This window comes from Molossus molossus, unplaced genomic scaffold (assembly GCF_014108415.1).
Source record: "Molossus molossus isolate mMolMol1 unplaced genomic scaffold, mMolMol1.p scaffold_m16_p_13, whole genome shotgun sequence".
NCBI classification, from domain to species: Eukaryota; Metazoa; Chordata; class Mammalia; order Chiroptera; family Molossidae; genus Molossus; species Molossus molossus.
In genome coordinates, this window is record NW_023425348.1 from 1,729,683 (window position 1) to 1,755,827 (window position 26,145).

Below are 26,145 nucleotides of genomic sequence, written 5' to 3' on the forward strand. Positions count from 1 at the left end.
AAAAAACAAATGACAAAAATCTTTATGAAGTCTTAATAAGACAAAAACATTAGTAGCTATGAAATAATTTATTGCCCAGTGTAACTTTGGTAGTTATTATGGAAATGTTCAGAGGAAAATAGATTCTACTGATTTACTTAAAGAGTTATTTCATTTTATGAAAAAAATTTTTTTCTTTCTCTTTTTTGCTGTTATTGCATTTTTATTTTATTTTTTAATTATTTATCTTTATTGTTGAATGTATTACAAATGTTCCTCATTTTTCCCTTATTGGGCCCCTCTTCCCCACTCCTATCTCCCTCCTGCCTTTCCCCTCCTGTTGTCTGTGTCCACTGGTTATGCATATATACATATAAGTTCTTTGGTTTATCTCTTCCCACCCCTCACCTCCCTTCCCTTTGAGGTTTGTCAGTCTAACAACCAATTTGTGCTTCTTAATCTCTTCACCTTTTTTCACCCATTCCCCCAACCCCCCTCCCATCTGCAAACCAACAAAATGTTCTCTGTATCTATGAGAATGCTTCTGTTCTGCCTGTTAATTTTGTTTGTAGATTCAATTGTCGATAGATATGTATTCATTGACATTTTGTTGTTCATGTTTTAAATCTTTTTCTTCAAGAAGACCTTCAACATTTCATATAATAATGGTTTGGTTGTGATGAACTCCTTTAGCTTTTGCTTGTCTGGGAAACTCTTTATATGGCCATTGATTCTAAATGACAGCTTTGTAGGATACAGTAATCTTGGTTGTAGGTTCTTGCTTTTCATCACTGTGAATATTTCTTGCCACTCTCTTCTGGCCTGCAAAGTTTCTTTTGAGAAATCAGCTGACAGCCTTATGGGAACTCCCTTGTAGGTAACTAACTGCTTTTCTCTTCTCTCTTTGTCTTGAACCTCTTACATTTTGATGATGATGTGTCTTGGTGTGGGTCTCTTGAGGTTCATCTGTTTGGGACTCTCTGTGTTTCCTGGACTTGTATGTCTGCTTTCTTCACCAAGTTAGGGAATTTTGAATTATTATTTCAAATAGGTTTTCGATTTCTTGTTCTCTCAATTCTCCTTCTGGCACCCCCAAGATGCGAATGTTGGTATGCTTGAAGTTGTCCCAGAGGCTCCTTACACTGTCTTCATTTTTTTGGATTCTTTTTTTCTTTTTGCTATTCTGATTGGGTGTTTTTTGCTTCCTTATATTCCAAATCAATGGTTTGCTTCTTGGCTTTACCTACTCTACTGATGAATCTGTGTAAATTATTCTTTATTTCAATTAGTGCCTCCTTCATTTCTGACTGGTCCTTTTTTTATGCTCTTGAGGCCCTCACTAAGTTTGCTGAGATTCTCACTATGTTCTTTGAGCATCCTTATAAGCAGTGTTTTGAACTCTGCATCTGTTAGGTTGCTTATCTCCATTTTGCTTAGTTCTTTTCCTGGAGTTTTGTTCTGTTCTTTCATTTGGATCCTGTTTCTTTGTCTCTTCATTTTGGCTGCCTCCCTGTGTTTGTTTCTATGTTTTACTTAATGAGAGGTGAGACCAGATGCTGCCTGTTTGAAAGAATTTAGGAAAACTTGAAGCAGGATCCAAGAGAGGCCAATACTATGGTAAAGCAACTGGCAACAGCTTGGGGGGCCTTAATTTTGGGTGGCGCAAGGCCTCAGGGAATCACCAGGGTGGGGCAACCAGTGTGAGCCAGGTTGCTGGAGTCCCAGATATGGTAGCTGTCTGGCCACCCCAGGGAAGGGCTCACCAAGGGAACAAAATCCTCTGATAACATGTCTGTCTAGGAGAAATGCACCTCTTCAGCCCTTACTCCAATGCCAAACAACTCAGTTCTTTTCCATATGTCTCTGGTGCATTTCAAGCTGCCTCCCCCCTGCTGGAGCCTGTAGGGTGCAAGCCCAAGTAAGTCCATGCACAGGCTTTTTTTAGAGGAGCTGCCTGGGGTTCCAGCAGCCTCAGTCTCCCTCTGCTTCAGTTTCGGCTGGTTTTACAGCCTGAGGTGATGGGGATTCTCTTCCTGACACTGGGACCCTGAGCTAGGCACCTGGTGTGGGATGGGGACCCTTCAGTCCTCAGGGAGGACCTTCCCAGCTGAGGTGTCCTCATGATTTTTATCTGCCACACGTGGGTGTGGGACTAGCCCATCCGCCTCTGCCCCTTCCTTCCAGTCTCAATGTGGCCGATTCTTTAATTCCATAGTTGTAGGACTTCCATTCAGCTTGATTTCAGGTGGTTTTGAATGATGGTTGTTTTGTAGTTTGGTTGTAACTTTGATGTGTTTGTGGGAGGATGTGATACCGTGTTTACCTATGCCACCATCTTGACCGGAAGTCCTAATTTTTCTTTCTTATTGTTATTTTCTTAGTTCCCATGTGTTTATACTACATAACTACCTACTTACTACCTTCTTGTTTTCTCTTGTTACCTCACAAAGATGACGGAGGGACTAGAACACTGATGGAAATAACCTCACACAAAAAGAGATTGGTTAAAGGTAAATGGAATAAAGGCACATGTTTATAAAGTTTGGAAATGTATGACAACAATAAGCCTTGATATTCATGAGGCTGGTCACTGTGGGAACTAGCTGTTTTATGAGACTACCTCACACAATTTCTATATTTCATCACTCGTTACCTCCAAGACAATAAAAAAGTCATATATAAATGATATATAAAAACATATAAAATAATTATATATTAAGTTGTATCATGCTTTTATGTGTTCAGAAAGAGAGAAAACAACAGGTTAACATTTAATCAACAGAAAGGACCCAAATAAATAAACACATCTCAGAAAGAACAAAAATTTGGACAAACTTGCTAAATGATGTACTACATTTGATTTTAGGATAATGGATAAGTTGGATGGATTCAGTGAAAACATCAAATTGCATCCTCGGGAACAAACAGTAAGGACAAGAGAGAATTTGGCTAAAGATAAAATTAAAATAAAAGGAACTGATATAAATGTCCTTTAAAATAATATAGCTTATCCAGAAATCACTAGGTCCAAATTGGAAGCTTAGGGTAGTGATTAGAAATGGGTCCCACAGTTGGTAATTGTGGCTGGCAGTCTTTCTCATGGACTCTAAACTGAAGTGTCACTTGTCATTTGCTGAAGTTCCTACCTTACTCCCTCTAACTTACTTTGAATTAAATTAGCCATGAAAAAAATGTAAATGGTTTACATTAGAGGCAGTGAATAGAGTTATGCTATGGATAATAAAATGAACCTAGTAAGGTTGAATATGGAAATATAATAAGCATTAATGTTTTAGTAACATGCTGATTTTCTTTATTTCTGTATTTTTAAAAATAATAATGCTGGCCTCACACAATCTCCCTGAATTACTGTTAAGTAATCCCTGGTTAACGCTTGGCCTTCCCAAAATCAGTTCTCTCCAGAGTGATCCCTTTTTACTCCCAGTTTTTAAAACTCATCAATAGTTTCCCATTATTCTGAGAATGAAGTGCAAATTCTTTTGAGTCTTATTTTACTTGGTCTGTGTGCCTCTTCAGCTTCATCTCTTAGCCCTCAAACACCTGCCTCCTCCATGCACACACTCAAAATTTAGTTTCTTTTATAACAAACTTCCTTCCGTTCTTTGAACATGTCATATTCTCCTAATAATTTTTCAGGGGGAGCAGAGGCATGACTCCTCTGGCAATCCCAGCGAGACCCCCTGTTTCTCCTATATATGTGCAAGGAGAGCACCCTACTCTTCCCCTGCCAGAGCACTTCCCATATCATCCAACAATAATTACGTGTTTAATTAATTTCATTTCTCCCTCTAGACATGGAGTTCTTAACACTTTTGATATAATGAATTATTTAACAAACTGGTGAGGTCTGCAATTTCCTTCTCAAAACAATGTTTTTAAATGCATAAAATAAATTACTTAGGATAACAACAACAACAAAAAGAGTTATATTGAAATAAAATTACAAAGTACTACACTAAAATTTACAATATATTGCTATACTTGCCTTTTTATTAATGCATTAGGTAATAAAACCTAGTGGCATATCAACACCAAACAACTTAAAAGGCATGACAAGAAATATGCTATTTTCAGATATCTGCAACACAAAAAAGTAGTATTAAATTATCTGATTTTTAATGGTGACAAAGTCACAGACACTGCCCATACTTCTGAGGCTTGTGGCCTAGATTCATATTTAAAGTTAATGGTAAATTTTAGTTACAGGTTGAGACAAATAAAGATGGCATTCCCTTATCCTAGATTAAAACTTCTATACTAGAGTGTCAGCTCCCTAAGGACAGACACTAGAGCTGTCTCGTTTATAACTAAATCCCCAGGTTTCACTGTATAACCATATACCAATAACTATACATACCAGTTCTTGTTCTAGATCAGTGGTTCTCAACCTTCCTAATGACATGACCCTGTAATACAGTTCCTTATGTTGTGGTGACCCCCACCTAACCATAAAGTTATTTCTGTTGCTACTTCATAACTAATTTTGCTACTGTTATGAATCGCCATCGGAAATATGTTTTTTTCGATGGTCTTAGGCAATCCCTCTGAAAGGTTCGTTCAACCCCCAAAGGGGTCATGGCCCACAAGTTGAGAACTGCTGTTCTAGGTGCTGGAAACATAACTGTAAGTAATAAAACAAAAGTCTTGTGTCACAGAGTTTTATTTCAGTGGGACGGGAATGCAGTGCCTAACCAATCACAGACACCCCAAGGCGTTTGTGAAATTAAATGTTCTCCTTTTGCTTTGTCCTTGTCTAAGATCAATAACTGCCTTCAAACACCTGCAGTAACAGTTCTTTTAAGAACCAGGTATTAACATTCTGAATAAAGTGTCTGACAATGAATAGATCATTTAAAAAATTAGGTGACATCGCTATAACCCATTAAAATATATTTTTTTGTAACTGCCTGCTCCATGTAGGGCTCCTTAATACACTGAATTTTAATTCCCACATCTCCATGTCCTTATTCAAGCAATTCTTCCTTCATTGAGTTCCTATTGCTCCTGGTGAACTAACTTTTTAAGACTGAGATGTCACCTTGAGAAGACAGCTCTCTGCTCCCCCTACACAGCTTCAGCACTCTGGATAGGAATCTGTTCTTGTGGGGTCTTTTGGTGTTCAGACAGCACTGTGGGCATATCTCTGTTTCTGGACAGCTGATGGACAAGAGCAAAGTTATCTGCCTGTGTATTTATGACCTCATTTTCCTTTCCCTAAACTATGTGACCCTCTGTCTCTGCTGGAGCTACATCATCCTCAGCAAGGCAGACACACTGCTCTCTCAACTGAAACAGTGCTTCCAAATATCTCGCAAGAAGAAAAACCTTATAAGTTGCTTCCAAATCTGAGAACATTCATTTTTTCTTTTTTTTAAATTTAATTTATTTTTGTTACAGATGTTTCTCCTTTTCCCCACACTGATTCCCCCTTCCCCCCACCTCCTCGCCCTGTCCCCAGCTTTGTTGTCCATGTCCATTGTTCATACACACATGCATATAAGTTCTGTGGTTTATCTCTCCCCCACGACCCCCTCTTCTGGGGATTGTCAGTCTATACCCCATTTTCACGTCTCTGGGACTACGCCATTCCTCAGACTATTATGTTCATTATGTTCCACAAATAAGTGAGATCATATGATACTTGTCTTTCTCTGTTTGGCTTGTTTCACTGAGGATAATACTTTCCAGGTCCCTCCATGTTGTGTCAAAGGAAAAGAGATCTTTCTTTCCTACAGCTGCATAGTACGCCATTGTTTATATGTACCACGGCTTTTTTATCCATTCCTATACTGATGGATATTTGTACTGTTTCCAGATCTTAGCTATTGTAAACAGTGCTGCTATGAACATGGGGGTACATATATTCGTTCTGATTGGTGTTTCAGGTGTCTTAGGTTATATTCCTAGAAGTAGGATCACTGGGTCAAATGGCAATCTAATTTGAGGTAACACCATAGTGTTTTGTTTTTTCTTTCTATTTTTTGTTCAGATAGAGTTGGAGGGAGAGAAAGAGAGAGAAGAAACATTGACATGAACGGGACACACCGAGCGGTTGCCACCCACACAACAGAGCCAGGGCCGGGGAGAAACAACAACCAAGGTACGTGCCCTTAGCGGGAAATGAACACTGGTCTCTCTGGACCGCGGGCTGATACTCTAACTGCTGAGCCAAACTGGGCAGGGCACCATAGTGTTTTCCACAGTGGTTGCACCAGTCTGCATTCCCACTAGCAGTGTACTAGAGTACCCTTTTCTCCACACCCTCACCAACACTTGTTGTTTGATGATTTGTTGATGGCGGCCATTCTGACAGGTGTAAGGTGATACCTCATTGTTTTTTTAATTTGCATCTCTCTGATGATTAGTGATGTGGAGCATTTCTTCATATGTCTCTTAGCCATTTGTATGTCCTGTTTGGAGAGGTGTCTATTGATTTCTCTGCTCTTTTTTAATTAGATTCTTTGTCTTCCTTTTGTTGAGTTGTATGAACACTCTATATATATTAAAAATTAACCCCTTATCTAATATATCATTGGCAATGATGCTCTCCTATACAGTGGGTTGCCTTTCCATTTTGATGATTGTATCTTTTGCTGTGCAGAAGCTTTTTAGTTTGATGTAGTGCCATGTGTTCATTTTCTCCTTTGATTCTGTTGCTTTAGGTGATGTATCAGTGAAAGTTCTGCTGTGTATGATGTCTAAAATATTGTTGCCTACAATTTCTTCTAGGATTTTTATAGATTCAGGAGTCACATTTAAGTCTTTTACCCATTTTTAGTTTATTCTTGTGTGTGGTGTCAGTTAATGATCTAGTTTCTTTTTTTTTTTTTTTTTTGCATGTAGCTGTCCAATTTTCCCAACACCATTCATTAAAAAGGCTGTCTTTACTCCATTATATGCTCTTGCCACCTTTGAGCATATTGCCTTGAGTCCATTTCTGGGTTCTCGGTTCTGTTCCACTGGTCTATATGCCTGTTCTTGTACCAGTACCAGGCTATTTTGATTACAGTGGCTTTGTGGTATAACCTGAAATCTGGTAATGTGATCCCTCCAACTTTGTTTTTCTTTTTCCAGATTGCTGTGGCTATTCGAGGTCTTTTTTGATTCCATATGAACTTTTGAAGTATTTGTTCTAGTTCTGTGAAGTATATCGTGGTATTTTGATGGGGATTGCATTGAATCTATAAATTGCTTTGGGTAGTTTGGACATTTTAATGATGTTAATTCTTCCAATTAATGAACAAGGCATGTGCTTCCACTTTTTAATATTTTCCTCTATTTCTTTTTTTAATGACCTGTAGTTTTCTGCGAATAGGTCCTTTATTTCTTTGGTTAAGTTTATTCCTAGGTATCTTATTTATTTATTTATTTATTTTTTGCTGCAATGGTAAATGGGATTGTTTTTTATTTTCTTTTTCTGTAAGTCTCACATCGGTGTACAAGAATGCCATCAATTACCTGATGTTAATTTTTTATCCTGCTACTTTGCTAAATTTATTTATTATGCCTAGTAGATTTTTGATGGAGTCTTTGGGGTTTTCTATGTATAGTATAATGTCATCTGCAAATAATGACAGTTTCACTTCCTCCTTTTCAATTTAGATTCCTTTTATTTTTCTTTCTGTCTGATTGCTGTGGCTAAGTCTTCCAGTACTATGTTAAATAAGAGTGATGAAAGTGGGCATCCTTGTCTTGTTCCTCTTCTTAAGGGAAATGCTTTTAATTTTTGCCCATTGAGTATGATGTTGGCTGTAGGTCTTTCACATATGGCCTTTATTATGTCCAGATATGATCCCTCTATTCCCACATTGCTGAGCGTTTTTATCAGAAATTGATGCTGGATTTTGTCGAAGGCTTTTTCGGCATCTATTGATATGATCATGTGGTTTTTATTCTTCATTTTGTTTATGTGGTGTATCCCATTTATTGATTTGCGAATATTGTACCAGCCTTACATCCCTGGAACGAATCCCACTTGGTCATGGTGAATAATTTTTTTGATGTATTGCCGGATCCAATTTACTAGTATTTTGTTCAGGATTTTGGTGTCTATGTTCATCAGGGATATTGGCCTGTAGTTTTTTTTCTTTGGAGTGTCTTTTTCTGGTTTTGGAATTGGAATTATGCTGGCCTCATAAAATGAGTTTGGAAGTCTTCCTTCTTCTTGAATTTTTTGGAATAGTTTGAGGAGAATGGGTGTTAGTTCCTTTTTGAATGTTTTGTAAAACTCTCTCATGAAGCCATCCAGGCCTGAGCTTTTGTTTGCTGGGAGAGTCTTGATTACCTCTTCAATTTCTTCTGTTGTTATTGGTCTGTTCAAATTTTCTATCTCTTTCCGGTTCAGTTTTGGGAGACTATGTATTTGTAGAAATTTGTCCATTTTGCTTAGATTGTCGAATTTGTTGCTATATAATTGTTCATAGTAGTTGTTAACGATCTTTTGTATTTCTGTGGTGTCAGTTGTTACTTCTACTCTTTCATTTCTGATTTTGTGTATTTGGGTTCTCTCTCTTTGTTTCTTGGTGAGTCTAGCTAAGGGTCCAGCAATCTTGTTTATCTTTTTGAAAAACCAGCTCTTTGTTTCATTGATCTTTTGAATTGTTTTTTTGGTGTCTATGTCATTTCTGCTCTGATCTTTACTATTTCTTTACTTCTACTAGCTCTTGGGTTATCTTTTTGTTTGCTTTGTACTTCTTTACGTTGTGAGGTTAGATAGTCTATTAGAGATTTTTGTTGTTTCTTGAGGTAGGCCTGTAGTGCTATGAACTTCCCTCTCAGAACTGCTTTCACTGCATCCCACAGATTTTGCAATGATGCGTGTTCATTTTCATTGGTTTTCAGGAAGTTTTTAATTTCTTCCTTGATCTCCTCAGTAACTATTTAGCGTCCATGTGTTCAAATGTCTTTGTATGTTCTTCTTGCAATTTATTTCTCGATTCATGCCATTGTGATCTGAAAAGATGCTTGATATGATTTCATTCTTCTTGAACTTGTAGAGACTTAGTTTGTGTCCTAACATGGGGGCTATCTTTGAGAATGTCCCATGTACACTTGAGAAGAATATGAATTTTGTAGTTTTGGGGTGTAATTCTCTGTAGATATTTATGAAATCCATTTGGTGTATTGCTTCATTTCGAGTCTCTGTTTCCTTGCTAATTTTTTGTGTATATAATCTATTCAGTGATGTCAGCAGGGTGTTGAAATCCCATGCTATGATTGTATTGCTACGGACTTCTCCTTTGAAGTATTCCAGAAGATTTATAATATATTTTGGTGCTCATATATTGGGTGCATATATGTTTATCAAGGTTATATCTTCCTATTGGAGAGATCCTTTCAATATTATGTAGTGGCCTTCTTTGTCTCTAGTTATGGCCTTCATTTTGAAATCTATTTTATTAGATATGAGTTTTTCTACCCCGGCTTTTTTTTCTTTCCGTTTGCTTGGAAGATTTTTTTCCATCCCTTCACTTTCAACCTATGTGAATCTTTTGTTGTGAGGTGGGTCTCTTGTAAACAACATATATGTGAGTCACGCTTTCTTATCCGGTCAGCCACTCTGTGTCTTTTTCTCGGAGCATTCAATCCATTTACATTTAAGGTGATTATTGATATGTACTTATTTATTGTCATTTTTGTTTAGTGTGGTTATATTTGTCTTCCTATTTGTCTTGCTAATTACAGCAGTCCTTTTAATATTTCTTGCAGTGCTGGTTTGGTGCTAATATATTCCCTTCGCCTTTTTTTTTGGGGGGGGGGGCTCTTTCTTTGACCTTCTATTTTGAATGATAGCCTTGCTGGGTAGACTAGTCTTAGATTTAGATCCTTGTTTTTCTTGATCTGATTACCTCATGCCATTCCCTTCTGGCCTGTCGTGTTTTTGTTGAGAAGTCATCTGAGCCTTATGGGGTTTCCTTTGTAGGCAATCTGTTGCTTCTCTCCTGCTGCTTTTAGGATTCTCTTTTTGTCTTTAATTTTTGCAGTTTCATTATTATGTGTCTTGTTGTGGGCCTGTTTGGGTTCTTCTTACTTGGGGCTCTCTGTGCTTCTTGAACTTGAATGTCTTCTTCCATCACCGAATTAGGAAAGTTTTCTGTCACTATTTCTTCAAATATTTTCTCTAACCCTTGCTCATTTTCTTCTTCTTCAGGGACTCCTATGATGTGAATATTATTACGTTTCCAGTTGTCCCACAGTTCTCTTAGGCTGTTTTCCTGTTTTTTAATTAGAGTAAGGGGATTTCTTGACGGTGGGGGGCAGATGCTAGTTGTTAAGGAGTCTCAATTTGCATTTCAATGGCCCACCTGGGTGGGGTTGAATCTCTAAGCGAGGGGCTGTTGCCCCTCCCCAGGCCCTGGGAAGGAGTAACTTGACCACTGTCCTGAGTGGCTGCAATTCAGCAAAAGCTCTGAGTGCCCTCCAAATCCCGAGTGTCTCCGCACCATTCCAGTCCAATCTGCCTTCCCTCTGGAGCCCAAGGTGAGTGGCTACAGCTATTTTAGCCTCTGTCCCAGCTCTGTGCTGTGGAGCCGCTTGGGAGTATAACCCAAAGGGCACCGCTGCTCACAGCTAAGGCTGCTGCCGTCCATGGGCTCCTAGCTGCCCTCTTGCGCCTCTACAATCCTACCTGGATTGAGTCATTGTCCATGGGTATATAGTCCTCCAAGCTGCTTCTCTGTTCCTTTTCCCCAACGATTTGTCTTCATTTTAGTTGTAATTCCAGTTTTGTCCTGGGAGATGGTCTGTGTAGCTTTCATTAACTCCACAGCCATTTTTCTTCTCTCATTTTTGCTTTTTAAGGAATGTTTAAAGGTCAATTTTAAGAGAGGTAGCAGAGTGCCTGCATTTTGTAGCTCTCCAAACACTTCAAAAATGACATGACATGCTTTTTGAGCTCCCTAATGATGGATCGTATGGGACTAGCTCCCTGCAGGAGAAAGCATCAACAGGGACTGTGACTAGATATGGTGATCCTAATACTTTACCTGCACTATCTGTCTTCTGTTCACCCCTGAGGAAGTGGTAGACAGTGTGTTCATGGTATCCTGGTTACTGTCTCTACCTTTAAAAGTAGGGGAAATGGCACTGGCGTCAGATACACATTAAAGAGACTGTCTGAACGTATTCGTATTTGCTTTGTCCAACCTAGTTCCCCATGGAGAGTAGCCCAGTCTTATTGACACCTCCACTAGTTAGCACAGTGCCCAGAGTATGGTAGTTGTCTATAAATGTTTCCTGAACTTAACCAAAGTGACTTTAATGAAATGATAAGATTTACCAGTCTGTTGGCACAAGAACCCGTTTTTCTGTGCACTTTTGAATACTTTTCCTCAAATAAGAAATGAAGGAAAGTTTTGAGAGTCTGATAATCTTGGCTGTATTGTTTGAAGTCTTAATACTTTAATTTCTCATACAAACAATAGAGATCATATGTAGCCAATCTTTGCGTGTTGGGCAAACTGGCATAGAGCAGACAACACACCTGGGCAGACCTTTAAATATCAATTTAGTGTCTGTCTCTTGTTCTAAACTACAAGCCCTATTGAAGGTAGTGATAATTGTTGGAATAAATAAAGAAATATTTTCAGGTATCTTAAACATATGTGTTATAATTTAAAAACCTTACATCTTAAAAATTCAGATAATGAAAGCAAAATCATATTGGGGTTTCATTTATGTCAATATTAGATTAATTCCATATGAACCAACTTTCTTACATTACATTCCTTGAGAATCTCTTTATCATTCTATGTCTCCTATGGATCAAACCAAGGTAAATTATTTTACTAAGCTTTAGTGTTTTAAGCCATTGATGATATTGCTCAAGTGTAATTCATTTTGGCATTAAGTTTCTAATTTGAATTTCAAGTGGATATTCAACTGATAGTAAAATTCATATAGTTGTAGCATGTTTGGATTTCCAGGTGTGTCACCTTCCTGCAATCTGTGTGGTGACAGATCTCTATAACCTGAGCCAGTCACTACTCTTGAACAGGTAAAAGGAGCCCTGGGTGGTTGATATTACTAGGGGCAAGTTTTGTGCAGATACACTTTCCTGACAGCTGAGAAGACCGGATGGGGGAAGAACTTGGCACTCCAAGGCACATTTAGTGATTGTTGGAGAAAAACACCACCAAGAATTCAGGAATAAAACGAGGGCACCCTCCCGTGACAATGACGATGGCAGCCTCATGTGTATATTGAGTCTGTAATATTTTTAACCTTTAAAAAGTGAATTAGAAAAATAATCCCAATGTCTTCCATAAAAAACAAAGTATGTATTAAATGCAAAATCATTGTTGTTTTTTTGACACCAAACAACAAAGCAGACTATACTTGAACATGTTATTATTGATATATATAAGCATATATCACATTTTCTTTCCATCAACACTATAGAAAATACCTTTAATGTGGTGACTGTCATTTGTTGGTAAGGCAGCACTGAAACTCATAATTCAACTTTATTACTATTTTTTGTTGGTTCAGACCAAACCGCCTTGGATATATCCTGTATTAAATGAGCTAGCTTAGGGAAAAAACAAAACAGAACAGCACAGCCCTTAGACATGATCAGCAAGAAGGCCATCTGGCTGGCAGCTCCCTCAGCTCTTTCAGGGACGGAGCAGCGGAGCTCATCACCACCCGGTGGGCGGGGAATGCTCACAGAGGCCACCGGTCTGCTGACACACTCTTGTAATAAATAGGGTAGAATGCTGTCAAGGTGAAGAGGATTTTACAATGGACAGCCAAGGTTCTTTGGAGGCAGAAAAGCCTCCAAATGATCAAGCCACAAAAAGAAGTACTGGAGGCACATGATGCCACGTGCAGTGATCGCAATGGTTACTTTCCTGTTCAGGGCTTAGCTTTTCTCACCATTTCAGGATTTCAAAAAACTTCTTTGATACATCAAAGCTTTAAACTTAAAGTGTCAGTAGCAACATGATAATTCTGTGTCTTGCTAACTTGGAGTAAGGCCTCCATGAACTGCCATATTTTTCAATTTACAGCATTACATCTAATCCTTTTAGCTCCCTGGCTGGAGACATAGCAGTGAAAATAATGGGAGAATGGTGCACAAGGGTGTGAAGGTCCTATTAGGGATGCTTCATATTTTTTTCTAAATTCTTTGAGCTTGACAGGGAGTTTAAAACTGGCAAGGGAGCTATAGAAGCGGCATGTCACTTGTGCAGCATGGGAGGAAATAACTAAGCTCACACGTCACCTCCGCCTGGTGTCTGAAGTTGAGTCAATGATGTGGCTCTCGGGATTGATGGGGCTGCAGAGAGTGTTCAGACAAAGCTTTGCCCCAGAAGGTTGGCCCTGAATCACTGAAGCGTGATACACACCGATGGGCATTGGCTTCTGCAAAGGTAGCAGATGTCTCTCTGACAGGTTAGCTTGAAAACAGTTTGTATAGGAAAAGGATGTAAAAAAAAAAGGAGACAGAATAAAAAAAATTTGGAAAAGTTCCCACCCAGCTAGTGGTTCTTAGCAATGCAGGTGGAAGAAAAGAATGGTTTATCTCCTCTCAGATTTTGGTAGACAGTTTTGCATTTTGAATCACTAAATAGCATTTCATAGCTGTGTGAGAGTGATAGAAAAAAATTCTGCATTTTCCTCCCTACTTGCAGAAACATAAAGTCCCCTTGTGTGACTCAGACTGCCTCGATCATCCATCAGTGTTGCTGTCCACTCTGTTTTAAATCGAAGTGCTTCAGAAGAAGCAGCCTATTCTTCAGTTTGACACTTAGGACTGTTAAGAATACCACAATGACTTCACTTTACATTTTTTTGAGGGAAGTGCTTCTTTTGGTTAGTAAAGTCACCCTGGGCAATAATGAAATTAAAGGCTTTCACTTAGAGAATCTGCTTATGAAAGCTTAAATTTCACTTTAACTGGTTAGAGTACTAACTTCTGTTTTTAAATCATGTCAACCGAAATAAGATAACAGAATTTGGATTGTAGGAACTGTAATGAGCCAGGGGTAGGATTGACTAATAACTTCCCAGATGAAAAAACCAAGACTGGAAGAGGTAGAATTTCATGGCTGCATGGCAAGTTAGGTAAGGGCCCTTTGGTCCAGCACTGTGGCAGATTCAGCTGCAAGAACACTGCAGGAGAAATAGGACACACATGGCCAGTCTCTGAGTACTGGGAGCACGGGTTTAAATATGCATTTTACTTGGCTTACATATATGCTATGATTGGTGTCCTATTATTCACATACTAAATGAATTCATAGAAAATAAAAATCAGTGGGGGTTTTCCCAGCCAGTGTGGCTCAGTGAATTGAGTGTCATCCCGTGGATTGAGAGGTGCTGGTTGGATTCCCCATTAGGGCACATGCCTGGGTTGCAACCCAGTAGAGCTTGATCCCCAGTAGGAGATGTGCAAGAGGCAGCCGATTGATGTATCTCTCTCATTGATGTTTCTATCTCTCTCTAAAACGATAAATAAAAACATATTTTTAAAAAAATTAGTTGGGGTTTGAGTAGTCATGAAAAAATACCTCAGCAGTCTGAGATCTAATATAAACCTTGAACCATTGGTAACATTGGTTAAGATTCTACCCTCATTGGCCTTTTATAGTTGCAACTCAGCAGACTGGAAGTCTATACCTATTTTTGTAGATCTATATTTTATCACATCAAAAAATACACATCTTAATTTGTTTTGCATGCCTTTCATACCTTCTTGATCTTTATTAATTCCATTTTATAGTGCTAGTAAGTTTATGTCCCCCCCCCCCCAAATGCTTACTTAACCTTTTAGTTGGATTTTACCTTCAGAATGAGGGTAGAACCCATTAAATGCTTTCATCTACTTCTATGTGGCTAGAAATGTTTAACTCCCATATTTGATTGTGGGCAACTCAGTCCTAAACTCAAATTTTCTTTGGCTCAAGAGTTCCATCATTCATCATTCAACTTTATTTGCATCATCTTCACGTCACTGTCCAGTCTTTATATGAATATATTATTGTCAGAACTATGAGAATTTTCAAGGTCTTTAGTAGATTGTCCTTATTTTAGTACCTGATTTATAGTTTTTAATTCAACCAGTCCTAGAGAGATCGACAAACAGTGGAAAGAGTTTCTTTTCCTACCATTTATTTGCATAGATATTTGCAGCTGCTCATGGAAGGTAAGAGTGATGGTGTAGAATATCTTAATTCTTTTAACTTTAGAACCTTCACATAGAGTTTAATGGGTTGGTTTAGTAGATTTTAATGCCATTTTAAAATATAACATATTGCTATTTTTAAAATGATAGTTTTGGCAAGTAGTCACTCAATTCTAATTTTTAAATCAAATATTTTTTGTCAACAATAGTATTTAGTATTGTACTACTAATCAAACATGGACTAATTCCATGTGCTTTTCTCTCTTTGATTCGGGGGAAGAATTTCCTTTGTGTAATGGAAAATCAATCCACTCCAATTCATTTAATAGAAGCAGATTATAGTAAAGACATTCTATTCAGTGCTAATGCTAATAAAACAAATAATAAAATAAAAAAAACAAACTAGGGACATTACCACAATTCATCTTTTTATTCTACAAATAGCACTTAGGCAACATTTAAAAATATTAAACTTGTGTGATATCAATATTACTTGCATACTTTTCCCAGTCTTCATCAGCTTTTCTGTTTCTACTATACAGAATTCTTCACCTTTCATAGACTGTCTTATGTTGTTTACATGTTTCCCTTGTCTTAGATTTCCCTAAACTCTCTGACTACAGGGACAATGTTTTATACTTTATGTATACTTCAGAGTCTAACACAGCACTACACAAACAATGGGGCTTTGTGTACTTTTAATTGATTGGGGAAAAATAATCACCATTGTTCATTTACTATGGCAGCTCAAAGTTACAGTATAAAGCCTTATATAATCATTTATTAATTATTGTGAGTATGAGCTTATCATCGAATCCAATGCCTTTATACACAGAAAAATAGTTTTTGAAAAGTTTTGAAATGAACTGAGGTCAGTATCAAATAATTGTCTTTGACTTAAACTGCCACATCGGAGTCTCTCTATGCTTTCAACCAGAATGGCAGGAATGGAAATCACCGTAATGTTTAAAATGTGCACTGAGGAAAACAGAGCTTTTTCACTCTGTTTTGAGAAGCTAGGGGAGTCAGAAGCAATGCCTCCGGCTCCAGGGGGTGAGGTTTGGCTCTGATAGCTTTCTGTTTACCTCTGCAGTGGTGGCGATATCTCTCTTTGTGTGAGGGGGATTCATTTCTCCTTTCTGAAAGTCCAAGATGCCCCATAACAGCATGTTTAGAGCCTAATTCACAGTGGAATTGCAAGCAATTCAATTAAAACCACTGTTTTGTAGATTAGAGATTCTAACAGAACTACTCCTGCAGAGTAATAGCAACATTACTTTAAAGCTTACCTTACAAAAAGCAAATCAACCTCATTTAATAAAAAACCTTGCCCATGGGCAAGATTTTTCCCCTACTGAACTAGAAGAGAAAGACTGGAGTATGCACTTTATTTTATTTATCGTTTAATCCTCAGAATCTAGCCCATGGGACATCAGCACATGACCCTATTTGGTTAAATGAATTAATGAATGTTATATTCCAGTTTTGAATTCTGTTTAATATGTTATCTTTTTCCTAAAAATATCACATGAGGAGAAATTCAAGCATAATAAATATAAATATTTCACAAATCAATAATAGATTGAGAAGTCAAATCTACATTGCTCAAATGATTAGGTTTTGAAATTTGTTATGATGAATGAACCTAAAAAGAAACAATTTATCATCTTACTTCCATCATGACTTGAGATAAAAGATTATAATAAAAGATTCAACTCAATAATGTGTTCTTAAGTATCCTAATGAGAGCATTTATACTTCAAGACATTGCCGTAAGTTGCTGGTAAATAGCAGATATTTCATTCTAGGCATGAAACTTTTATTCTCATCAATTGATACCAGCAACAAAAGTTTTCTACTATTTCCTTTAGCTTCAACCATTTGATTTTAGTACTAGCGTAAAACAGATAACAGTATAGAGAAATTAGCTATCAAATGTTAAGTATGAAATTAATGACTTTTTCTTATATTTGTAAGTTTCTCATGGGAAGGACTATACTTTGAAAAATATTTGAATTATAAGATATATCAATACATAATTGGTTCATGCTTTAGAAAATATCTGATTAGTCACACTTTCCAAAAAACAAGTTACGGCCCAGCCGGTGTGGCTCAGTGGATTGAGCATCGTGCCATGGACTGAGAGGTCCCTGGTGGATCCCCGGTCAGGGCACATTCCAGGGTTGTGAGCTCGATCCCCAGTGGGGTTATGGTAGGAGGGTGCAAGAGGCAGCTGATCCATGTATCTCACTCACATTCATGTTTCTGTCTCTCTCCCTTCCTTTCTCCCTAAAAGAATCAATGAAAACATATTAATGAGTTATGTCCCTTTGGTACTTAACAAATTAAATGAAAATTAATGTTCTATTTGTATATCTTTGTTATTCTTTCCTTTTGTAATATCTTGCTTTTTCTACATTTGATATTGATAACAAAATTTATTGCCTTTCAGACTGATATGATTGATCTAATACAATAATTAATATGTGCATACTTTATATGTATAATCCAAACACTTAAAACATGAATTTCACCTCATTTATTTCTCATCCAAATGAACAACTTTTGAACTTGAAAATGAAGGAATTGAATCTTAGAGGACTAGTTGATTTCCCTGATTCCCTGAGCCCCAGTTCTCTTACTGTATGTAACATCTAGAACATGGACTTTGGACGCAGACTTCCCAGGGTCTGAATTCAGGCACATGGGTGTGTTTGGATATTAATTTAGTAATTTATATAAAGCATTGAGACAGTAGCAGAACATTAAGTATGGAATCAATACATGTTAATTTTTATTATTTCTTTAGTGTTTCACAATGCACGGTACAGACTCTTCTGGGGTGGCTAAGAATGCAGATGCCTGGGCTCCACTCCATGCCCATTGAATCTCTGTTTGAAACTCACTGCTGTCATCTTTCCAATAAGTGAGACTGATCTTTTATTAAAATTATTTTTTCTTTGTGAAAGAGATTATGTATTTTTTAACAGGCTCCCTTTTTTATAAACAACGTAAGTCTTATGTAGTAAAATGAGTATGGTAAGACCTTTAATTGTAAGAAAAACATAAAATTTAAAATTTGCATAACTTATTAACAGAAAACTGATATTTTTTATGCTACAGTAGAAAAGATGATTTGGCCTTGGCCGGTTTGGCTCAGCAGTCAGAGCATCTTCCCGCAGACCAGAGAGTCCTGGGTTCGGTTCCCACTAAGGCCATGTGCCTTGGTTGCAGTTTGTCCCCGCCCCGGTTGGGGTCATGTGTGTAGCAACCAGTCGATGTATCTCTCTCATATCGATGTTTCTCTCGTTCTCCCTCTCTCCCTCCTGCTCTATCTGAAGATAAATGAAAAAGTGTCCTCGGGTGAGGATAAAAAAAGAAAAGAAAAAGATAATTTGTACAAAAAAAATCATAAGAAATTTCAAGAAGCTTGAGCCAATCTCCATTATTACCAAATAGCTTACACTCATTCAGCACATACTGACTGATGTCCATACATGTCTAGCACTGTGCTAATTACCAGGCTTACAAAGATGAGTAACATGGGCCAGACTCCTATACTCATGCCATATGAACAGTGAAATGCTCATATTTAAGAATTAATATTGAATTAACTATTTTATTAATAAAAATACATTTTAATAGCTATCGATATAGCCTATATGTAAATTATAGAAATGTTGAGATGTTTATAGGAAATGTTTTAAAATATTGTTCAAATTAATCCTGATTACAAGACCATCCAATTGTTTTGCAATAAATTTTCTTACACACAACATAGGGATACATTTCTGGGATAATATTAAGATCACAAATAATGACAGCTGTAACTTACATTGTGCTTATGATAACTCAGGCACTGTTCTAAGTACTTTTCATAGGTGGACTCAATTAATCTTCCAAAACAATTGTATGAGGAAGGTGCTATTATTGTGTTCATTTGTCATGCGAGGCTGAGGTTCAGGGAGAGGAACAACCCCAGGTTAAATGGATGCAGGAGGTAAAATCGGGATGTAATCAGATAGACTTGCATTTAAGTCCACCATGTTCTAATGATTTTGTTACATCTAAATCAGCATTTAAATGACTAATCTATTTCAATGTAATTGAGTAATGTGAAGCTAGATGCTGGTGCATTTTCTCATATTAATTTTGTCTTTTGACCTTATACCTTACACTTCAATTGTGTAATAAACTGGTAAGATTTTTAATCCTTTACACACACACACAATCAGAAGCTGTTTTATCTCTTCTTATTTCAAGGTCTGGCATATTTTGAATAGCACAATTCAGAAAATGTTATAACACTATGTATGAACAAAAGGTATCCAATCTATTTTGACTGTCAGGAAGAAACATATGGATGAAAAAGGAAGCTTTGCAACATTTCTGATGAGCAGCTGTTCTAGTTGGTTGAATCCTTCCTTAGGATGACCGTTACTGAGTCTTTGTACTTCTGTGTTGGCATCATGCTTCCTCTGAAAGGAATTCAGAATTATCTGAATGAATGGAAAGAGATCTATCTGTGTGCAATTGGATAATTCCCAGTGTAACAGCTGTGTGGGGCTGACTGAAAGTGACTCTGGAAACGAGCATATTTTGTGACTTTGTGTTCCCTTAATTTTGTATTTAAACTTTTCCAACTGTTTGGGAACAGCATACATTAGATTTGTGTTAGATGAGCTCACAATGCTTTTTTATCCATGACAATGGTAAAACCAATCCATTTGATATTTTTAATACATGTATTTGGAATAAAAGACAGTAAAAGATATTTTTTCCTGAAATAATTTACTCTTGATTTTTTTCCCCCAGGGAAGTATATCTTTATTAAGGTAACTGCATAAGATTTAGTGTAAAAAGATCTCAATTTTAAACTCATTTCTGACTAAGGTGGGCATAGATTTTATTGAGCAGCTACTATGAGCCAGGTATTGAGTTGGGTATTGATATAACGTTACACTTAGTGTTTCAGTCAATCCTCAGCTCTACCTGACAAAGGAGCCAGTAAATACTAATGTCAGAACCCAAACCTGAGCCTAAAGATCGACCTACAATTGTGCTTAAATCTAAACCCCTTTCTTCACTGGATTTAGTCTTTAAGTTAAGGTAGTGTTTCTCAAACCTGAGAAATCACAGATGCAAAAGAGTATCTTCAGATCTCCAGAACCTCACATTCTAATGTGAGATATACCAATTAAATTTTTTTTCTTTATTGATTTTAGAGAGAGAGGAAGGGAAAAGGAGAGAGAGATAGAAACATCGATGAGCGAGAACATCGATTGACCACTTCCTGAACAGCCTCCACGGGGGGTTGGGCCCACATTCTGGACATGTGCCCTGGCTAGGAATCAAACTGGTGACCTCTTGGTGCACAGGTCAACGCTCAACCACTGAGCCATGCCAGCTGGACAGATATGCCAATTTTAAACTAATCTGCTTTATAAAATTTGACACTAATGTAATGAAGAATAAAAACCACATATAGACAGAAATACTGAAACCACCTACTACTTGGTTATAAGTCAACATGTAATAAGGCTTTACTGATTTTCTGTTAATATTATTTAATTAAAAGCACATATTTTAGTTAATCCTCACCTGAGGATATTTTTTCCATTTATAGTTTTAGGTAGAGTCGAAGGGAGAGAGGAAGAGAGAGAAACATAGATGTGGGAGAGGCAAATCAATTGGCTGGCTGCCGCACAACCCTGACCGGGGCTGGGGCTAGAACCTGCAACCCAGGTATGTGTGCTTGACTGGGAATTGAACCCAAGAACCTTTGATCCAAGGGCTGATGCTTTATCTGCTGAGCCAAGCTGACCAGGGGTAAAAGCATACATTTTAAAAGTCACAAAAATTTGAGAATTTCCTAGTATAAAAAGTTGGAGAGTTTTTTAGTATGAAAACATTAGGATATGGAATTTTGTTTCTAATAATTCTGTTAATATCATATACATATCTTGGCAGATTACATATTTAGGCAGAGTCATCTATTAAAAAGTTAGCATTGAGCCCTAGCCAGTTTGGCTCAGCGGTTAGAGTGTCAGCCTGCGAACCAAAGACGCTTGGGTTTGATTCTGGTCAAGGGCACATACCTCAGTTGCGGTTCATCCCCAACCCTGGTCGGGTTGTGCGGGAGGCAACCAGTCTATGTGTCTCTCTCACGTCAATGCTTTTTTTTCTCTCTCTCTCCCACTCTCTCCCTCCCTCCCACTCTATCTGAAAATAAATGGGAAAATGTTCTCTGGTGAGGAGTAAAAAAAAAAAAAAAAGTTAGCATTAATTAATTTGTGAAATTAATTAGTAAATATCTAGAATAATCCTGAGGTAATAAAACAAAGGCCAGATAAGTCTGAACTGTGCAGGTCAAGGATTATTGATATAGGAACTGATAAGAACTCAGACCCAAATATACCTCTCATGACCTGATTATACAAGGAGGCAGTTTGCCAGCTCTCACCTGTGATTTGGAAAACACAATGGATTTTCCTAGGTATCTTATTCTGCTTGTATTTGTTTATTTTACAGTTAACAAGAGTGTACTGTCTCCTCTTTAAGCAAAAATTCCTTTAAAAGCCTAAAGGTCCTTTTGTTAATTGTAAAATAAATAAATCTGCAGGAAAGAAAGAAACATCTACCTTTTTGTAAGGGGAAGAGGTTATTCTTTTTATAACCATTCTTTCTTGGCCACGTGGGTATGATTTACCTTTGAGTTCACTAGAACTTTAAAGTAAGCAGAAGTTACACTGTGTATTAGTGCCTTATCTGATCCTTGTGGGGATTTAAAAGAACTGTGAGTTGAAAGTGAAGGAGTTAGCACACACACACACAAAAGGCACCCTCATAGACAGACAAAAAAAATTAAACAAAAAACTGTGAGTTGAATTAAACCTACCTATAAATGGAAAGAATATCAATGAAAAAAAAATAGCTGTTTTTGTCTCTAGGGACTAAAACTAATTCTGTATAGAGGCATTAACTTTTACTTTTCATGAACAACTAAATAACCATCAATATACAATGAAATGTGCCCTAGAAATTGGGTAACAAAAAGAAATTAAATATGCAATTTACTTTTCTAGAAACTTCATTTATGATCAAAACAAAATTTAGACTCTAAATCATGGAAAGGGAAAGAGAAACTGTAGTATGTATGTATGAATAAAGGTCGTAGCAGAAACGGAAGACCCACCACTCGGAAGTCTGGGGAGTCGTGGGAGTGAGGGGAGCTGTGGGAAGTCCTCTCGGGTTTAACACAGAGCTGCAGAAGCTCCAGGGAAACAAAGTAATGATGAAAGGGGTCACAGGGAGAGCAGTTATCTTATTTGACCAATGTTAACATTTCCAAAGGGTTTGTGACAAATGTTAAATTTAGAAAAGATAAATGACAATTAAAAAATCCTATAATTAAATCAGTACAAAGATCAGCAGTTATTAACCATTTGAATATTCATTGAACTTTGAAACTGATTTAAAAATCAAATAATCATTTTTGTCCTTCATTGTTTTTAGCTTGAATCAAACTTAATGGCTACTGATGACATTAATTAGATAATGTTGACATGATTAGAGGTTGAACTTTCAGTTGTGATATGCGGATGTGAAAGATAAAGGTATGACAGAGCAATGTCCTGTTTTTCTTTGGTCATTGTACACTGTTCAAATCTGTAGAAATAGGATGCTTACCTTTTTTTGGAAGCCATGCAAAGAATGCTGGTGTGTTGAGTGCACCAAGCTCCTACAGACTGAAGTGTGCAATTGTTTGTTACTGAATTATGATTATACTTATTTTTTTCTTTATTTCATCTTGCAAAACTTTTAATAGACATTTACACATCCATTTGAAAACATTAAAAACAAAAAGACATTACTCCTAGTGAGGCTTTCAACAATAACAAGTTTTGCCTTCAGTTCATATCTATATTAATCTTGGAATATTTATAGTTTTGTCATTTTTTGTATACAATGCCTAAAAATGAAGTAAGATTCAAATATCTGAGTGGGACACATTGTGAACTAAATTTATTTTACAGTAGAATGAGAACCCGTGAATTAGTCTTTATGACTATAGATCTTATTGACAGAAATAGATACTACAGAGCTGGTGATGTGAATAATATTCCCACCCTACAAAATAGAAGTTATAAATAACCTATTAGACTATCAGATATCCTAGATTCCTGAAATATTTCATGTTTCTGTTATTCAAATCTGTTGCATTTCTTTCTTCTTTAAGAGAATCTCTGTCACACATCAATTATAAAGATATTCTATAAACGTGGCTTTCTTTTCCCTGTTCTTGGTAGGTAATAAAGTGTACATTCCCAATAATAAAATTTTAGATAACAAAAGGTGAAAGGTTTTTAAAGCAGAAGGGAAAACTATATCAGCCATTCAGGGTAGACGAGAGGCACTCATCTCTTTGAGAACTAGCCTGTGCTCAGTAATGTCACTGTCCTGATACTTTTATTCTTCTAAGCAATTCCTGGAGTCAGTTGATGACCCACTGAAAGCAGAAATTCTATAGCTTTCAGAAGGCTGCTATTGAACTAAAAGGTATAATCCATAAAGAAGAGCTATTGTATATAAATGTGAACATTATTTGCCTATAGAAAGCTTACTATGGTCATATGAATATAGCATGAGCTATGTCCTATATACACTGTAACACTGATGGGATTTTAATGTCTTCCTATGTTTGATTGGTATTCTTAAATATCTCCCTTTTACTTAGTGTTTTAAAGGTATATTCACTTAATAAAACTGGAAAGTCATTTGTCAAAATTTGTATACCTCTGTCTTTAGGAATTTCAGCATAGCATACAATGATTCTCTCCCAATAACTTATATTGAAATAATATTAGGTAACAAAAACGAGAAGGCTTATAAAACCAGGAGTGAAAATTGCACAAGGAGATCTCTGTGTTTAGTTGTTTGGACAAGGGGAATTCCTTACCAAATCTGGGCCTCAATTGAATTCTATTTTCTAGAAATTTGGAATAAAAACTAAGAGGACCTAACCTATTTCAGTCTGGCTTAGTCTCATGAATCGGTGTCTGTGGAGCCACTATATTTGACTTACTTTTGAAACACGAGAACCATCATGGAAAGTATGGATGCGGCAGAGGAGATCCTGCAGCCTGGCCTGGTGGCTTTTTAGTGTTTGGTCTCTTTCCCTCCCCGAGTCCTCTCTGTCCTCCTGTCCTTTGGACTATAAACATCCTTAGGCAAACTGCAGTCATCTGTTATTTTCAAGTGAAGAGATAGAAAAACTAAGACTTTTGGAATTATGTACATCTATTATTCCTTTGATTAAAATTATTGAGATGAATGGCTGTCACTTTATTATACAGAATGAGTTCTCAAATCTGAAAATTTCCAGGCCTTTCCCCTCTCTCATGTCTCCATGAACTTAGGATTTATCCCAATGGTATTTGAATCATAATAAAATCGTTTAAAATGTATAATTTAAATAATGTGTTACTTTGGGCTCCATTGAAACAACTTTGAAGATTTTCCTGAATAGTCACTGCTTAAAACGGAGCCTTATTTTATCACATAAATAAATTTATATAAAATGTGAGAATATAAGGTAAAACATGAATATTAAATAGAATGTCTCACTTATATGGGGAGTGATACACTCTAGTACTGTCATTTGCTTGCAATTATTTGGTTACTTTATTTAATAAATTATTCCATGTAAATAAAAACTTCTAACTAATTGAAGCATATAACTAAGTGGCGATTTTTAAAATAAACTTGTACTTTTTTTTATCCTCACCCAAGGACAGTTTTGCATTCATCTTTAGAAAGAGGGAGGAAGAGAGAGAGAAACAGTGATGTGAGAGAGACACATTGACTGGCTGCCATCCACATGACCCCAACTGGGGCTGAGGACAAACTGCAACTGAGGTATGTGCGTGCCCTTAGCGGGAACCGACCTGGGTCTCTCTGTACTGAGGGCCGACGCTCTAACCTCTGAGCCAAACTGGCCAGGGCAATAAACTTGTACATTAAAATAATATTTTCTTACATTTATTATGTACCACCTCTCTTTCTTTTAAAACATTTTTTTTTCTGGTTATAAAAGCAATACATATTCATTGAAGAACAATTGCAAAATAAAGATAAATATAAAGAAAAAATTAAAATCGCCTATAATCTTAATTCCAAAAACAAATGCCATTAATGATGTTCAGGATATAGTTTTTATGTATAATGCTCTGTGTGTGTGGTGTGTGTGTCTGTGTGTGTGTGTTTACATGCTAAATGTTGGCTGGCACTGAAGCGTCCAAGGGGTCACACTCTTCTGCTTGGATGAGACAGGGGAGGGTGAGGAACTGGTCAAAGAGGATGTACAGATAACTGAAGAGAAATATCTTTGAATATGAAAGAAAACAAGGGCTTATTTGGAGGGTTAGCCTTCAATGAAGGCAAAGAATATTTCCGGAAGCAGCAAGAACACACGAGGGAATGGCTGAGTATTCAGAGCACTTTGACTTTGGTAGAATACTGAGGGAGCTCATATTAAGTGGTCTCAGTAAAAGTATCCTGATCTCCAGAGAATTAAGGGAGTAAAAAAAGTCCTGCTTGATATTTGGAAAAATTGAAAAGACATTAGAAATAAGTGCTTTGGGGACACCAATAGGATTCTAACTAGAAATAAGCAATTCTTCTGAATTGCTCACAGAAGTGAGGGCCTGGGTCAGTTTGTAATCCATCAAAAGGGTCCTATTTTATGTCTTTCTTCAGGACTACTTCACAGCCTGGAAATAGGAAGAAATTGGATGATTGGGTTTATTAAAAAACTTAAATTAGACACTATCCTTTTTTTTTTTTTTTTTGATTGATTTTAGAGAGAGAGGAAAGGAGAGGGAGAGAGAGATAGAAACATTAATGAGAGAGAACATTGATTGGTTGCCTCCTGCATGCCCCCAACTGGGGATTGGGCCCACAACCTGAGCATATGCCCTGACCGGGAATCAAGCTAGTGACTTCTTGGTTCCTGGGTT

General features: G+C 37.0%; 1 protein-coding gene across 2 annotated transcripts in view; it reads right to left on the reverse strand.

Moving 5' to 3' along the window:
* GRIA4 (glutamate ionotropic receptor AMPA type subunit 4) overlaps nucleotides 1-26,145 on the reverse strand; it is a 451,879-nt gene that overhangs the window by 215,534 nt on the left and 210,200 nt on the right. The gene's annotated exons all lie outside the window — the stretch shown is intronic.